Source organism: Patagioenas fasciata, chromosome 4 (assembly GCF_037038585.1).
Source record: "Patagioenas fasciata isolate bPatFas1 chromosome 4, bPatFas1.hap1, whole genome shotgun sequence".
Lineage (NCBI taxonomy): Eukaryota > Metazoa > Chordata > Aves > Columbiformes > Columbidae > Patagioenas > Patagioenas fasciata.
In genome coordinates, this window is record NC_092523.1 from 59,327,677 (window position 1) to 59,340,250 (window position 12,574).

Below are 12,574 nucleotides of genomic sequence, written 5' to 3' on the forward strand. Positions count from 1 at the left end.
TTCATTATGTGCAGCTCTTGGTGATTTTTTTTCTGAATCAATCATGCTTCCTTCCACAGTGTTGTAGGTCTGTATCCTTTTTAATCTTCCCAGCAGTGAAAGATAGTCCCTGCCATGAAAGCTTGTCTGTGTCTCCCAATCCTCTTTCCAGAGCTGCTGGTTATCATCGGAGCCCTTGGGAAGTCTGCCCCTGTGGTCTGTCATGCATTTCCATTGCTCACCTCCCCACCACCACAAGAAGCTGTAGAAGCAGGAAGAACTTGTCCTTTTAGCTTCTGGTGAGCCCTTGCTTCAGAGAGTTTCCACCTGAGCGAGAGGATGTGAAGATTTTACTTGCCATGTCTGACACAACCTTGGCCAAAGCATGAGGGGTTCACTGTGCAAAATAGTGGTTTTTATTAAAACCCTCATTAGTTAGACAATTAGCGTTGCTTCAGCAACAAGCATCGGTAAAGAGAAAAAGGTGATCTGCTTTCTATGTCTGAAAAACAGGACAAGAAGTAATGAGCAACAAGTGATGAAGTGGAAAAGTATAATATCTGTTAACGTAAGGCCAGGGAAGCACTCAGATAATCTGGGGAAGATGGGGGTCTGTCATTGGACATCTTAAATATCAGAAAAGACAAATATTTGTCAGAAGTGATGAGGGTACAATTGGTTCTAGTCTGTGCAAGAGAGTGGATCATGCAACTGTCTTAGGTCTCTTGCAGACTATGATTAATATTAGGCAAGTGGAGTTATGCTGGATAATTTGTGTGCAAATCAAAAAACGATGAAAATTTTATTTCCATGTACAAAAATACTTTTTACATTTGGCATCACTGATCTTCATTGAATGAGCTATTCTGGATCTCTGTCCTCTGTGTGACAGTATGTCTTGAAGAAGCAGTGATGCTAAGAGTATGCAAGTCATGTGCTTTTTCTTCTGACATTGTGTTGCTTTTTTGAAGTCTGCTACTTTGGCATTTCACAGGTTTTAAATTGACTCTAGAGCTGTGGTTTACTCTAGTAATGTCAAAAGGAAATTTTAGTCGATCACAGATTGTGCCTTAGTACACAGAACTGTTCTTTCCCCTTGTCCTCACATATGTACTTTGCTTCAGAACTACCTTAGTAACTTGTATTTTGTTTTGAATTTTGTTTCTTCCTTTTTTTCCCCACCAATTCCCAAGTGCATTCATTTCCATTTTTAGTATGTTTTGGTCAAACAGGTATAAAAAGTGGCAAGGATACCTGGCCCAATAAGCAGACTTTGGAGTTCGATGTTAGTAGAAGGAACAATCCATGGCAGGTTATGAGGGAAATGTTGAGCGCATTTAAGCCTTAGCAATACACAACAGGCAAGAAGGTGATGTTTAACCAAGAGGAGGGCAGGGTGAAGGCACCTGGTGGAGCATTCCTGAGCCACTCAGTATACGTACACCTTCCTGCAAAGCGGTAGTGGTGATCTGAGTGCTTTTGTGATTCTTTGCCATCAGTTATCCCACTTTCCTCCAGTGCTGTAATGTTTTAGGAATGGAAGTTTTCTCACCTGCCTAATAGCCCTGCAGAAGGTGCAAGAGGAGGAAGACTGTAGAACATACGCTCACCTGACCAGTCCACCCCAAATGGACAGTAAAAGGATTTGTCAGCAGGGAGCAGGGGAGATACTGATGAGGAGCAACTCTCCTGCCTTCAGAACCATGTGGTTGTCAGACTGGGAAGAGCGAGCTGAGGAAACTCTTGTGTGGCTTCTGCGTCTGTACATGGACCAAGTGCAGTCATGCATGCCATTTAGACACCCTCATAGAGAGGCATGTGTCAATTTTGGTCATTGCTGGCATTTCACTCAACAATTTCAATTTCGTGAGAATTTAGAAATGTGCCACACTGTCAGTTGCAAAGAGATAGTCAGTCTCTTGATTCAGATCGTAACGTGGGTAATATTGCAGAGTTGCCTTTTCCCTGGAAAAGTGGTTAATATCACATACAGGGTGTTTGACTAATGTTCAGCGTGATTTATTAAAGCAGGCCATTAACATAGTTGTTTTTTTTTTTTAATGACTAATAAACTGGATGATGAAAAATACGGCTGAGGTGACTGCAGAAGATGAGTGGCCAGCTTGTAGTTCACAGATAGTACTGCTGTTCTATGAAGTGGGCTAGTTTATTTCTAGAAGGTGAGGGACAGACCAGCAGCTTTAAATGTATTAGAAATAAGATAATTTGAAAGAAATATGAGTTATTAAAAACTAGGAATATGGAAATTATACAGGTGAGGAGATAAAGTATCTCAAAATTTTTGTTACTTGAGGGGAATACAAGTGCAAATTTGATGCATTGAATGACGTTAACCAGAAAGACTGGAGAGGGAAGTCCGGCAGCTACCAAGCTGAGTTCTAGTAATAGTAGTGCAGGAAGAAAATAAAGCATTTCAAGCGTGGCAGGCTCTTTAACGTTGAGTGGAAGCATGAGCACTCAAGATACAGAATAAGAGGTACTGCGGCAGAGTTTGCTTATTGATGCTTTTGAAAAACTCTGAAAAGCTTGTTGAGTACTTGTGTCTCCAATGTAAATGCAAAGAGGAAATTTCACACGCAGTAGATGTCTATAAGACGGTATCAGGGGCAATTGAGATGGCTTAGTTTTATGATGAAGATGAAGGGCATGTAAATCACGGAACAGGCTTAGCATTGGGTATCAACCCAAATAAAAGCAGGAGAGAAGGCTTGGATGAGGAATGCCTGCAGAAGGTTGGACGGGAATGGATGTCTTGGGAGGAAGGTTGTCACTTGGCACAAGGCAGAAACCAGTGATCGTAGCCAAGAGCATTCAGTCTGGTACAGTGGAAAATTTCAAAATCTGTTCTCCAAAGTTTCCCTAACTTTGTTTTTACCCAAATTATTACCAGTGATAACAGCTCAAGCTTCTGATGTTTCATTGCTTCAGGTGTGTTAGCATTGTAGCAGACAAATCTGGAACTGTAGGTGACCTAATCTTTGCATTTGTTGTTTTACTGCTAGTCTTTAAATCTATTTGATGAATAGTCAAAACTACTGATGCATTTAGTAGACAACGCTTAGCTCAAAAATCATTGAATTTGCCCTGCATTTGAAGAATGAATAAATAATCAGTAAAATGTGAGTTTTGGGAGCATCTGAAAAGGACTGATTAAGATTGGCTTTCATCAACATTATAATTTTCTTTTGTAAGCTTTTTTTAAGGCTTTGTTTATGTAATGATTTAAATATTTAGTAAATACATTTCTTTTGAAATTAATGAAGAAGCACAAGAGGGAGTTTTATATACCAAAAATGTTAGCTGCAAGACTGTATTATGTTAGTTTGGGATTTTATATGAAATAAACTTTAGCCATTTCTCATTAAAAAGCTCTATCAAAAACAGCTTGATTTGATTCTAACAGGAAACCACTAATTGGCGTTTGGTAAAAGTTGTTCCCACACAGGGAGGAGTACCCCTATGAAACTGTTATTTTTCAATTAATTATCACTTTGAGGATTGCTGAGAAACAAGCAAATGTGTTAGACATTTTCCCTGACAACCTAAATATTCCTGTAAAAATGCACTTTATAACTCAGCTTTCTTTTGTCACTTTTGTCCATTAGCACAGCTAGAAAAGGGATTAATTCCTCCTGTCTCTTACCCAAACCCTCCCCAGTTCCTTTTTTGACTGCTGTGACCATCACCATCCTACTCATCAGACAAGTAGGTAACCTAAGCTTCATCATTGAGTTAGACCTCAAAATATGCAAGATTTGATCTGGAACTTCACCTTAATTTTTCTGAGAGGCAATTGTGATGGCTTCTGTGCCATTTTTGTGAGGTTGCTGCTTGTATTTGTGCTGCAAAGGCCATGCCTGTGAGCAGACCCCATGACGTGGATCCACAGTCCTGGATCCTGCGTGCAAAAGCCGCGCACTGCAGAGGAACCAGCTCTAGTCCACGAGATGAGTGCGAGCGCTCTCGCGAGGTGCCAGCTCCCTGTAGGTGTTTGTATTTCACTGCTCGGTTTCTCCAGCCGTAGCTGTAATCAGAAGGAAATGCAGAGTTCTCCTGAAAATATGATAAAATTGAGTGGGTGTGTAATTACTTGAAGACAGCCTTCTCCAAAAGTAGCTGTTAGTGGTTTGTTGTCGTGCTGGAAAGTCATCTTAAGTAGTGTCATCCTGAGGGTCAGTTCTGTGCCTACAGTTTCACTGATTATTTGTATGACAGAATAGAGAGTAAATATACAAATCCGCAGATTTGGAAATGCTCCTCTGTGGCGAGAATCGGAATTCAAAAGCATCTTCAACTCTAGTGTCTGAAACCAACATGATGACAGATTCAGTGGAATGCAGAGGGTTACGCTGAGAAAGGAGGTGGGCAAGAATGAAAAACCTGAGAGCAGATGTTCAGAGATGGCGATGAAGAAAGAGGCACAGTGGCATGATGATGGTGTATTAAATTCAGAGTCAGCAACATAAAATTTTTGCAAAAGTAAGCAAGTCTTGTTGGATACTAAGGCATTATTCTGTTCTTGTCTGAACTGGCAGGTGAGGATCTGATGACTGTGTCTGGTTATCAGCACTGTTGGTCAGGGTGATGGGGATGGGGCAACCTCATGAAATTGTCACCTGCATTCCTGTGCCAGTTGGTAGGATTTAGTGGTACCTCTGTCCTTCCTGATGGGCACATCTCCCATCTCTTCTTGAAGGTCTCCAATGTGGAAGTCTCTGCTGTGTCCCTTGGAGAATCTATTCCAGTTTTTCACAGACCTTTACATTTAGAAAAGGTTTCCGTAGCACCTGAACTGAACTTTCCTTCCTGAAATTCCTTTTTGTGTGCCTGAAGAAAGGTGAATACAGACTAGAGACTTCCCAAGGAAGAACAGGAATAAGAAGCAGCCTAGGAAAAAAACAAACCAAAACAACAACAACAAAAAACCACCACCACAAAAACCAAAACATAAATCTGTAAGGAAGAGTCGCAGAAACTCAATTTGTTTCCATGGAGAAGAAAGAACCGTATTAAGGAGGATATGATAACAGTTTTTCAATACAAAAAGTGGGGACAGGAATCACAGGTTGTTCTTTATGGCCACTGGGGGAATGATGAAGAGAGATCATTTTTTCTGCAGTAAAGTTGATGTGACATGGGAGAAGTTGGGAGAAAACTGACTGGTTAGATGTTGGAGAAAGATGGGGGATAGTGCAAAATTCCGTTTATTGGAAATTAATAGCATATTAATTTGGGCAAAGAGGATAAACCGCTTCACATATATTCTTTCTGTTCTTCACAATGTTGTACTGGAGCAGCGTTGCACTACACTGTGTTTTAGAATCTGTTCCAAACAAAACAAAATGCAAACATTTCTGAAATTGTCATATAAGCAAGCAAATAAGAAGGAAATATTTATGTAGTAACAGTCAGTTTTATTAGTAGTTTAAATCCAACTAGAGTAAAGAACCAAAATATGTTTAAATTAACACAATGAAAACAGTGTAAAATTTTGTAGATTAAAATGTACTTTAGAAGCTCTTTCTTTCATCTGTGCTGTACCTTCCTTTTTGATATACTGAATGTGAACGAAGAGCAAGAATTATGTTTTGGGATGTGTCTGGATCTTTGCAGGGTCTGGCTGAAGACAAATAAAATGTGACATACCCATAGATCAGGTTTTGTGTGCGTTTATTCCTTGTCTTTAAGCTATCCAATCCTGTCAGATTGAAGTGTAACTTATTAATTATTAAGCAATTGTGAATGAAGTTGGCAGTGCTAAACTATGTCATTATTTCAGTTTTGCTACTGTGTCATTCTGCTGAATTCAATCATTGGCTTTGAGCTTACTCTTCACTAAAAGTTTGCTTCTGCTGGTGTGGAGGATAAGAAATTAGGAAATTTTCATTGCTTTGTTAATTAATTTAAAATTCTACCTGTGTACTGATTCCTCAGCCTCATGGCAAGTGATACTGTTTTCTATCACTTTCTATCTCCTCTGTGTTGCAGCTGTTAGAAACAGATTTTAAAATGTAATTTGCTATGTGAAGGCGGACCTTTATTTTCTTTCTCACCAGCTGCAGTCTTCCTTTCTTTGTATATTTAGACAAACTGCTTGGTCTCGTCAGCATATCCTAAATGCTGTTACAGAAACCCCCCTTGAATGGCAACTGCTTTGCAAGAGCAAAGTGCTTTTGGTAGTGTGTCTCACATGATAAATTTCAGTAATCTTTTGCTCTCAAGTCCCTGTACAGCTTGTCCCCTGCTTCAGTGGTTGTTTTTCATTTGCTTCCTCCCCTCAGTCTGGCCAGTCAAACCAGTGACTCATCCACTTGTGCGTGTGTCTCCCAGATTTGTACCTGGGTCTTCCTCTTGCTCATGGGACGATGCTTGGGGTCGCATTCAGAGGTTCTTCATCTACTGCAGCTCTACCTGAAATGCAGTGGTTTGCTTCCCAAAGTGGGTAGTTGGTTCTTGGAAGCTTTAGGTTGCTTACCTGGTTGATTCCTGAAGAATAAAGGGTATGTGCCTGAATGCACTTTGTATGGAGAACAGGATGGTGCTGTAAGGTCTTGTTTGCGTTATTGCTTTTCACTTTATTCAATGTATTTGTGTGCATATGTGTGTGTATATATACATGTAAAATGTCTGTATTATCATCTAGAAATTTCTCGGAAAAATCTCGTACCATTGTGCTAGACGCTTGAGTGAAAAAATGTCTGTACCAAGATAGCTCAAAATTTTCATATATGTCAAGATACAACAGATTTGGGGGAAGGGAAACACTATTTGTGGTAGCAGTAAAATAGCTAATGAGAACAGATGTCAGCTCACTGAAGTAAGTGAGGCAAAGGCACCAGGCAAACATGATGAAAAGATTCAGAGGCGGAAGAAGTGGCATTTTGATATGGAGCATTTATCTACGCAAAGGCGGAAGCAAGTGACAAAGCACCAATGCTTGGTGAGGGCTCAGAGAGTGTCCAGAGGTTTTACGGTTGCATCAAGGAGAGGATGGGCACCTTGTTCCTTTGGTGGTTCTGGCACGGTGAAGTGCTGCGGGTTGATGGTGGAGAGGAGAGGCTGGCAGCAGTGGAGGGGTGCACCCAAAAGCCCTGAAGTGTTGGGCATGGGGTCGAAGGGAGAAAGCCAGCAACTATTGAGGTTGGGAAGGAGGTGGTGATTGTAGCTCAGGTGCGGAACTTGGGCAGTGAGATTGGGACCTGGATGGAGGAGCTCAAGCGTGTGAAACACAGGTGTACACTGCGGTGGTGTGTGGAGCCAGCCCTGTTAAAAGTGGTCAGAGATGATGGGCTTTTAAGGGAGGAGGAGGATTTTGATGATTGAATTCGAAGTGTGCGTGTATTGCAGCATATTGTCTATCCTCACACTGCCTGGATCACGGGTGGTACCATACATACTTTGAAATACTCCCAAATTTTACCTTGTTTGAAGTACATATCATGATTGTTTTCCTTTTTTCTTTTACATAGGTATAGACACTCAAATTGCTGCTTTCTATTCTTCTCCTGTGCCTCTTTTTTAAACCTCCATCCCCTTCCACTGATGTTCTCTGCTTTACACCAGAGGTAGCATATGTTCTTATAATGCGCTTTTGATACTATTTACTAATTCAAATGTATTTTGCAACATGGATGAAATAAAAGATCTGTTGGGTCAGGATCAGTTTGGTCCTGGCTCTGGCAGAACTTCACATACGATAAAGCTCTTGGTCATCTATATCATGTCTTTAGCTATGCAAGTAATAATTGGGTTTTGATAGGCAGCAGGCAAGCTCTGAATATAGTCTTTTTTAAAAAAAATCTGATTCTGGGGGATTATCATTGTAAATCTTGTAATTCTCTACAAGTTCTCTACGTAGAGCTACAGATAATTTTCTAAACTTCAGATTTCGGTTTAGAGCACTGTGTGCCAGCATGAATTTGCAGAGCATTTTAGATTGTTCATTTACTAAATTTGAACACTGATACAATTCTGCAATCAAGATACTACTCTAAAACTGCTGAGTTAAATCATAATATTTATGGGTTCTTTTATCTACTCTTGTTAGCATTTTGTTCTTTGGCATTTTAGGATCCCATTTCCTTAACAATTTTGCTGATGAAAATTATTAATTTTGAGCCTATGAAAAATAGTTGTATGGCTGTGTGGAGTCCATAACTTAATTCATGTGTATTCTCTGGGAACAAAGGGAGTATACATTAGCTCCCTCTGGACCCAACTTGTATAGTATGCATAAGTTTACCACGGTATTTTTTAAAAAAACATGTACTAGCTTACCTGTCTTGTAACTACCCTAAAACCTCAAACTTGACCTCTAAAAATCAGGAATGCCATAGATTTGTAGCTGATGGTCACATTAATTTGTATTCAGAAAATAATTTACAATCAGTTCACATCCCGTTAATGTCTGGTTATTTGACATACAGCAGCACTCACTGCTGCACATGACCAGAAAACCTGTTCAGTGTTTTACAGATCGCATGAAAACTCCTGATCCTGAAATCACAGGTCTATAGATTTTGGCTTTGTGGCCGGTGGTCTTACAGATGAAGGCTCCTGAGACCCTAAGGAACCAGTTGTCCAAATCTGAATTCAGCCCTGTCTCCTGCCAGTAACTGTTTTCAAATATTTAAGTCTGGTCTTTTTGCTGGATCATAAAGCCAATGCTGCAATAAGGGTGAAAGAGATTAATTTGCCTTGTAGTCTTAACAGTGCTCAAGACTCTGTTAAACTGATTTTAATATGGCACCTGAGCATTCCTCTGTCTCTGCAGCAGTACCAGTGTCCCTATCTAGGCAGGTGGGACTGGCATTGAGGGTGATAAGCTGGTGTTGAGATCTTCCGGTCGTGAGGAACAACATGTGATTTTGCAGAATTTACAGGCTTTTCTTTGAACATTTGAATGCAGGCTTGCTTATATGAAATCCAGGTAAAACTTTGCTTCCAGAGGAATGGGGACTGCTATTTGTGGTCAGACTTGTAGCTTATTTATTCTTCTGTTATACAGTAATTTATTGCTAGAGCTACAGAGGAGGCCTCTTGGATGTGCCTTTTTAAAGTCCAGCTTTATGTCACTTCTCCAAAGCTTCACCTTATTTCATTATTTTTATTGCAATGTACAAGACCTTCTAAAATTCTTATTCAACAAAAACTGTGTCAGATATTTGGGGTGTTAACCTCAGTTATATCTGCCGTGTGTCTTTCACAATTGTTTGTTTTTCTTCAGCTGTTACTCTATCTCAGATGAATTAAAAATACAAGGATTACAGTACGATATCCTGGCTGCAATAATGCTGGACGGGAGGGGCAAGAAGTCCTGCAGTTAGAGATAATGTGCAGTCGCTGGCTGTGCAGCCATCTGGATGGAAGCCTTGTCCTAACCCTAAACAGGCTTCAGCCTTAAGCTTTGCTGTATGAAATACCCCATTGGCATTGCAGTTAGAGAGTGAATGTGAGAAATAGCTTCAAAAGACCGACTTGGAGTATGTACTGCTCAGAGTTTGTATTTAATCTTTTAGTTGTTGGTTTCTGTGGGAGTTACCAAACCAGTTGAGCTACAGTACTGGCATGAAGCCAAATGAAAAATACAGTTTTCTTCACTGTAAACACGACTGTCAAGCAGTAATGTTTTTTCTCAGCTTCATTTTAAAGGCATTATAATGGAAGAAAATGAAACTAAAACACGTTTTTATGCCAGTATTATATGTGGAAGAATGTTATTTCTTTTTTCTTTTAATGAAAAACTCTTAGAGAATAGAACATACAAAATTAGGTGTTAATAAACATGTAATCAGTTATCTGTGTTGCTAGATATTTAATGGGCTTGGTAAACCAATATATTTCTTATTCTGGTGTAGTTATAGAGAGAATACATTTTTTGCCTCTGCAAACATGAAAGATATGTAAAGTTCTTTATTTTTAGTCCTGTTTTGATAACAGGAAAAAACAGTGCCTGATAAAACTTAATGAATAACAACGGCAAACACTAATCTCTATCCACTCCTTCAGGCTTAATTTTAAACTCTCTTTTCAGTGGCAAACATCTCTGTTAACTCAGCATCAGGTATTCTGCTGAACTTGGCCATCCTTGCTTTGCCTTTTGGATTTATTTTGTTGGAAAATGTGTGAGTTCAGCTTTGCCTTTCTAAGATAAATGTAAACTATATTTACTGCTCGCAGTGATTTCACTAGGACATTGTCATGACAGTGCAACTGCACCAAATGGGGAACAACAGCATTTTCACTTATTTTTTAGAATTAAATTTATCAGAGTTGTCTGATTTGCCTGTAACTCCCTCCATTTTATTTTGCAGAGTGAGGAAAAAACTTGTTTAACAAAATGTCTGATCAGCTGCTGCTTTGTAAAATGGCTTTTTGGGTACTAGGAACAGAAATTACATCTTGAAGAACGATGTCAGCATCCATGTAACTTGATGCACTGGAGGATGAAAAATCCTTCAGTTGTGCTTCGTTGTTTGAGCCTTTTTTAAGGGTTTTGTAATAGAAAAGTAAGAAATAAGAGCGGAAGGGACTTTTGTAAGGGTCTTCTTGTTTGTCCTGGCTCTTGAGACAGAATCAGCTGCAGTGAAACTTTTCCTGACAGATACTTGTCTCATCTCTTCCTTATGATCTCAAATGATAGTTATTTCTCTGTTTTCCTATGTAATCTGTGCTAGTGCTTCAGATAATAGGAAGTTTTTACTAAATATATGTGGATAGTTTAAAAATATAATTTCAGTCTAAATTTTATTAGGACTAGCAGATTTTTATTTTATTAAAAAATTCAGCCCGCCTCACTTGATCCGGATGTTTGCAGGAACAGAGAAATTAAGAAGTTGTTGAAAGCAGATACACATGCCGTAGGCGAGTTAATGAAATAGTGCCCAGCTCTCTGAAGAAAAAGCAGTGAAAGTTACACAGAGACCTCTGAAGTTCTCTGTACATCTCCTGAAATCAGACAGGAAGATCCTTCTTTCACTGTGTGATGGAACCGACACCAAACAGATGTTAAGATTTTTGCACTTACTGCTTGGTGCAATTCGTGCTGCAGTAGTAGTGAATTGTATTCAGGTTTTTAAGAATGTAGAATCATTTGGGTTGGAAAAGACGTTCAAGATCATCGAGTCCAATCATTAATCTAACTCTGGCACTAAACCATGTCCCGAAGAACCTCATCTATGTGTCTTTTAAACACCTCCAGGGATGGTGATTCAAGATGATAGTCAAGGAGCAGCTGTTTGACTGGGTATCTTCAGGATCTCGTGTACGAGTGGTAACACTGCTGTTTTCTATAGCAATGACCTATGTTTACCCTAACAAATCAGCTTTTCTTTTGGAACTTGGGATGAGCCAGCTCCTCAGAGTTCAAGGTACTGTCCCAGCAAGGAAATGTTGAAAACAACAGGCTATTGTTGCACTTGTGCGTGTGTTCTCCTGGACCTTGGGCGTCTGTATCCTGCCTCACCGGCACTACGAGCTCTGGCGCAGCTGCTGCCTCTGGGCAGGCAGCCCCAAGTTCAAGGAAACTGCAAAATACTTGTGGCTGCTGCAGCCAGCAATGGTCTTGGGGCAATGGCAGCTCCACTGTGGAGGAGGGTCTCCTTAAACTGTGGGGTTTAAGGAGTTATGAGGTGGTCCTGTGGATGCTTGGGGGTGGGGTGGGGGGTTCTGCACTGTAGAAGAAAGCAGCACATAGAGCAAGCTTTGAGACTTTCCCAGGAGGCAGCGGCACAGCGTGCTGAGCCAGAGAGGAACCGTGTTTCAATAATGAAGAGAGGAGGGATGAGGTGGGGGTTGGCCAGAAAGGATCCTGAAGTGCAGAAAAGGTGATATATTATAATATTTAAAGAAAGATAGGGAGGGGGAACTGATGACAGGAGAAGAAACTCAAAAAGATAGACTTGGGACAGGGCATGGACTAAGAAGGGTGTTTGCAGTAGTATTGTAAGTGGGAGTGAGATAGACTTGTATTTACTGCTGCCAGTAAAAGGAATGTTGCAATAATCAAGAGACAGGAAGATAAAAGTCCAGACGAGAGTTTTAACTGTGTACAGATAGATAAGAAAGACTAGATTTGAGAGAAGTTGCTCTGAAAGGACTGCGAACATTTCAATTTAGTTAATTATTTATTAATTTTACAGATTATTCCAGTTGTGGTTTACTATCATTATAGGTGATAGGCTTTTGTTGGGTTGAGTTGTTTTGGTTTGTGTTTTTTGGGCGGTGTTTTTTTGGTTGCTTGTTTTGGTTTTGTGGTAGATTTTTTTTTTAACTTAATTGTCTTGCTTGTATTTCCCATTCTTTCCTCATGCTGCAAGATGATTTTGCTGGTGCAGGAGCAGGGCTTTCTGCCTGCTTATGTATCTGCTTCACGAAGCAGAGTTGGGAAGGCAACCCACAGAGAACAGCTGGCTAACGCTGCTGTCTTCTGGGAGTACTTAGTAAAGAAGAGAGGATAGCATTAAAGAAAAAAGAATCATTGTAGAAATGTTGATAGCAGTGAAGAAAGGTGTTATACGAGGCTCTGTGTTTTTTCTTTAGCCGGGTAAATATTTTTAGTATCATTTCAGAATCA

General features: G+C 40.0%; 1 protein-coding gene across 7 annotated transcripts in view; it reads left to right on the forward strand.

Annotated features, from left to right (window-relative positions):
• Positions 1-12,574, forward strand: part of NR3C2 (nuclear receptor subfamily 3 group C member 2) — a 205,339-nt gene that overhangs the window by 156,105 nt on the left and 36,660 nt on the right. The window lies entirely within an intron of this gene.